The following is a 6,000-nucleotide window of genomic DNA, read 5'->3' on the forward strand; positions in this document are numbered from 1 at the left end:
ATTTTAACTTTTCTCTCATTTGACAGCTTTGATAAAAATTGCTTTATTTATTTAATGATTATAAGGAAAACTGATTTGTAAACACAGATGCTAAAAATTACATTTTATTTCAGGTTTAATTTGGGAATTAAATATAGGTTGATATTTAAATACCTATACAAAATAAGATATACTGATATCAAAATCTTATTTTTAGAATTCTAATATTTTATTCTGAAATGATTTTTACATTTAAGTTTTAATTCTTTGTAAGTGCTTTTCAAATAACACATTACAAATATGGACAGTCTTAAACCCTATATATTTAAAACAAACCAAATTGGATATAATCATAACTCCTTTATCCATCTTTGTTTATGAGATATTACAATTTGATGTGCCATAGAATTTTGACTGCAAAACACAATTTATGACCTGATTGAGGTTAGCTTGAGATAAGTTTGCAGAAAACTTACAATTTTATGTTTCTCTTTAACTTGTTTTCTAACATCACTATTCTTTATGTTATAAACAATAGCCTATGTGTCATAAGTTAAACAATAGTATTTGACCAAGTTAAAAATTGGAAGTCTTTTAGGTAGATGTTTAAATAGATGTCTCAGTGAAAATACCTATACTGTCTAATGCTACTCAGGTCCATCTGTGTGAGAAGCCAGATGAGGGCACAGGTCCTTGCAGACCCATCTGATCTTCAGAAATGCCAGCTGTCATCACTTGATATGCATTACGTGGATTCTAAATTTGTAATTGGTTCTGTTTCAAAGGAAAAAAAATCAAATTTCTTAATTAAAAAAATAGACATTATCAGTATTCCTTCCCACTCCCCATCCACTACCACCACCACCAACTCCAGGAATTAAAAGTCTGCTATTCAAAATTCTGGATTACTATTTATGACCAGAATCAGAAATGTCTCAAGTTATCAAAATACATTTTAATATCTGTGTTATGATTTTTATCTCATTCTTTACCCATTCGTTAGTGCAATGCAATAATCTAAAGCGAGCCTTAGAGAAACAAAGGAGAAATAAAGTGTTTGAAAAGTCTAGAAATTATGCCAAAAACTCCAAGTGCTAGAAGGCAGCCTGGGTTATAGAATGTCCAGTGAGTGCTTGCTTGACTTATTTCCCACTTTCTTTCTTCCTTCTTTCCTTCCTCTAATTTTATTTATTTAGTTATTATTGAAGTATATTTGCTGTACAATATTATATGTCACAGGTGTACAATATAGTGATTCACAATTTTAAAGGTTATATTCCACTTATTGTTATTATAAAATATTGACTCTATTCCCTGTATTGTACAATATATCCCTGTAGATTATTTTATACCTAATAATTTATACCTCTTACTCTGCTACACCTATATTGCCCCTCCCCTTCCCTCTCCACACTTGTAACCACTGGTTTGTTTTGTTATATTCACTAGGGGGTTTTTTGTTGTTTTTTTTAGACTCCACATGTAAGTGATGTCGCACAGGATTTGTCTTTCTCTGTTTGACTTATTTCACTTAGCATAAGGCCCTCCAGGTCCATCTGTGGTGCTGCAAATGGCAAAATTTCATGCTTTTTTGTGGCTGAGTAGTATGCCATTGTATATGTACAACACAGCTTTCTCCATTCATCTGTTGATGGACAGTTAGGTTGCTTCCATATCTTGGTACTTGTAAATAATGCTTCAGTGAACATTGGGGTGAATTATCTTTTCAAATTAGTGTTGTTTTTTTCAGATATATATCCAGGAGTGGAATTACTAGGTCATGCGGTAGTTATATTTTTAGGTTTTTGAGAAACCTCCATACTGTTTTCCATAGTGGCTGAACCAGCTTACATTCCCACCAACAGAGTATGAGGGTTCCCTTTCTCCACTTCCTTGCCGACATTTGCTATCTGTGTTCCTTGAAAGGTGTGAGGTTTTATCTCATTGTGGTTTTGTTTTGCATTTCCCTGATGATTAGTGATATTGAACATCTTTTCATATGCCTATTGACCATCTGCATTTCCTCTTTGGGAAAATGTCTATTCAGTTCTTCTGCCCATTTTTAAAATCAGGCTGTTTGCCTTTTTTTTTTTTTGCGGTACGCGGGCCTCTCACTGTTGTGGCCTCACCCATTGCGGAGCACAGGCTCCGGACACGCAGGGTCAGCGGCCATGGCTCACGGGCCTAGTCACTCCACGGCATGTGGGATCTTCCCAGACCGGGACACGAACCCGTGTCCCCTGCATCGGCAGGTGGACTCCCAACCACTGTGCCACCAGGGAAGCCCCTGTTTGCTTTTTTTTTTGATGTTGAGTTGCATGAACTGTTTATATATGTTGGATATTAACCCCTTATCAGTCATTTCATTTGCAAATATTTTCTCTCATTCAGTAGGTTGTCTTTTTGTTTTGCTTTGTTTCCTTTGCTGTGGAAAAGCTTTTAAGTTTAATTAGGTCCCATTTGTTTATTTTTGCTTTTGTTTCCATTACTTTAAGAGACAGATCCGAAAAATATTGCTGTAATTTATGTCAAAGAGTGTTCGCCTATGTTTTCCTCTAGGAGTTTTATATTATCCGGTCTTACGTTTAGGTCTTTACTCCATTTTGAGTTTATTTTTATATAACGTGTTAGAGAAGGTTCTAAGTTCATTCTTTCACATATAGCTGTCCAGTTTCCCCAGCACCACATACTGAAGAGACCTTTTTTTTTGGTTACCACTAATAGAAATCAGAGTATAGCATGCAAAAATGCAAGAGTAAATTCATCATTAAATAAGCTAAAAACAATATAAATATTCAGTAATCTAGTATATTTATTTAGTATTTAATATCACTATACTTAAGATATATATTTATATAGTATTTATATAGCATTGGATACTGGCATTTTTCCAGAAATGGCCACAACCACTTCTTTTGGTTACCACATGCTTTTCTAGAATTTTGCAATTCTCCATTAAGATGTAGAATCCACCTTCACTTTGATCTTGGGCCTTTATGAGTGCCTTTACATATAGAATTTATGCTGCATGACTTACTTCCAAAGTTAGATCGTGAAAGGTGATATGTCTTCTACCTGGTCTTCACAGACTCAGGACACTTATCCTTAGAACCCAGCCACTCTGCTGTAAGGAAGTAGAGAACAGGCTAAGTAAGGTCTTAGAGAGTAGCCAGTGTCAGTCACCATAAATGGGAGGGAACAAGCGTTCAGATAATTCTAGCCCCCAGCTTTCAAGCTGCCCTGTTGACACAGAGTGAAGGAGAAAGCCTAGATCTTATATATTACCTTGAAGAAGATATAATCAACTACCTATATTTATATCATCTATCATGAAACCCTTATACAAATATACTTTTACTATGATTAAAACATATAAGACCAGGCTTCCCTGGTGGCGCAGTGTTTGGGAGTCCGTCTGCCAATGCAGGGGACACGGGTTTGTGTCCCGGTCCGGGAGGATCCCACATGCCGCGGAGCGGCTGGGCCCGTGAGCCATGGCCGCTGAGCCTGCGCACCCGGAGCCTGTGCTCCACAACGGGAGAGGCCACAACAGTGAGAGGCCCGCGTACCACACACAAAAAAATATAAGACCAAGAATTTGGCCTAGAAACTTATAAAAATTTTGTTGAAACTATTTTATAAATACTATACTTAAGGTATATGTTTCTAACGATTTTTTAATGTATTAGAATATATGTTAAATAATTTTAATGGGGCCTTCAAATCTATTTACAATGTTTCTAAGTGGAATACAGCAAATACACTGTATTCATTTTGATCGCTAGCCCTAGAATGGTGCCCATTTGTTCAAATAAACAGACATAAACTTTATAAAAACTGATTTTTATTTATCATTTGCTCATAGTGGGACATTTTCTTCCTTTGTATTTAATAAGAGAATTATAGAGTAGTAAAACATTGCAATAATTATTTCATTATCATGTTTTAAGTTGAAGGATATTTACTACCTATCTCTTGTGAATATTGTGAAATCATTCACTTTTAAACATCTTTAAATCCTCCTGTGAAAAGTGTCATAAAATATACTATACCATTGTGATTCTTCCATCCCTTTCTAGGCTGTCATCTTAGTTGTCACTTTTCCTCTGGGAAAGTGTTCTAAAGATGGTTTTGCAGAACATCTTAGTAGGGCTTTAAACTAAGTGTCTGAAACCATTCACTATGAACAGGGTAAATTGGGTTATGTTGGAATGACAGTATATTCATTTGCAAGTCCCCTGACACAGTCATTTCAGCAACTTAACTTTAGCATTTACAGTCAGCTCCCAGCTGCAGAGGGAAATTCAATGGCCTCATTATTGTGTCTGAACTGAACTGTGTCAGGCAGGAGGAGATCCAGAGTCAGAGGCAGATTGGGGCCTTCCGGTTCATCTGCAGTTTGAGCTGGTTCAGCAGCAGCGGTAGAATCAGGAGGCAGGATAGCATCAGCTCTTCCGTGGCGAAGCTCTGGTTTGTCTGTAAATCCTAAACGAAAAGCAATTTTTGCCCTTTGAGGCACACAGAATTCTTTTGAACTCCTGTTGGATTCAGGGATCACAGGGATCAGCTTGACTCATTCAGAGGCAGCAGCTTTGGCAGCCAAAGAGGATTGTCAGAGCCTATTTTCCTTTTAGCAGCAGGAGTAAGTACTGTAAAGAAACAGGGCTCAGGGAGGCTGCCTGATGCATAAACAGTATGTAATCCACTGAATGTGCTGGGAATTAGAGAAGAAGGGGAACAGGAACACAATTTTGCTGATACTACAGTGGGGGCCGGCAGACCTCCATACCTTATAAACTACTGCTTGCTGGAGAGGCTTTTGTTTTTTCTTGGAGGAAGTGAGATGTCCCATGCATACTGAGCTGCCATCCGTCATAAATTAATCCCCATGATTTACCAAAAAGGGGAAAAACAGTAAGCTTCTGGCACTGAATTCTGAACAAATACCTCTCTTTCTTTATATTACTATATCATGTCACTTATTCAATCTATTAAATTATTTAGAAAATAAGCATGAGAGGATAGATTTTGGCTTAAGAGCTAAAATTAATGCAGCCGTCAAAATAAGCAAAGGATAATGCTGGGGTTAGCAGGGAAGCAACTGCTTTATGCACAAGAGAGAAGAAAATACACTTCAAAGAACTGACTTAACTATTGTGTGAAATATGAAATATTTTCCTGGGGATTTGTATTATAGCCAGTATTTGACTTTTTGAGTAGACTTACAGACACTCTGGGCAGAAATAAATAAAGAAAATTATCATCGATCATTGGATATTTATGCTAAGGAGGACTGTTTTCTTCTTTCTTTGCCATTTGTTTAATGGCCCACACAGCATGACTCCTGAAGGCTATAGTTCCAAGCCCTGAAGGCACATGCCCCAAATCCAGAATGTGGCCTCCCCGTGCTAATTTACCAGCACTATTAAGAAGAAGGAAACTGAATGCAGGAAACAGCAACAGAAAAAAAGAAGGGCTTGGTCGAACACAGCACTTGCAGCTGTGTTTCTGTTCCTGAGGGAGCTCTGATTTGCCAGCCCTTCATGACAGTACTTTCAGGAGAGCAGGATTTGGCATGGTTTTCTTCCTGTGGAGGAAAAGAAGTGGCAGGAACTCCATTATTGCATTTTAAAATTGCCCTCTTCCTTCCCATTGAAAGGAGAAGATTTTAGGTTATTTCTCAGGATAATAAAATAATGAACCACAATTAGTCAATCCTTGTGAAAAAAAAGAATGTTTCCTTATATGATCTTTGTCAGCACAGTTGTGTCACTTAGATAGAAAGATGCCTTTCATTTATCGCTGTGATATTTTGAAGACGGCTGTGATGTTATAAAAGCAGTTTTAGAAGATTGATTCAAGCAGTATGAAATTTGAGGTGGAGGCATGGAATCCAGTTAGGAGGCTCTAATAATAGACTACAGATGAGTAAATAAGAAAGACAGATCCAGCACAGAGATGGAAACTATTGACCATTGTTCTTGACTATGCAAAGTAAGAAGAGTTTAAGATGTTGGCTAT

Source organism: Hyperoodon ampullatus, assembly GCF_949752795.1.
Source record: "Hyperoodon ampullatus genome assembly, chromosome: 9".
Classification (NCBI taxonomy): domain Eukaryota; kingdom Metazoa; phylum Chordata; class Mammalia; order Artiodactyla; family Ziphiidae; genus Hyperoodon; species Hyperoodon ampullatus.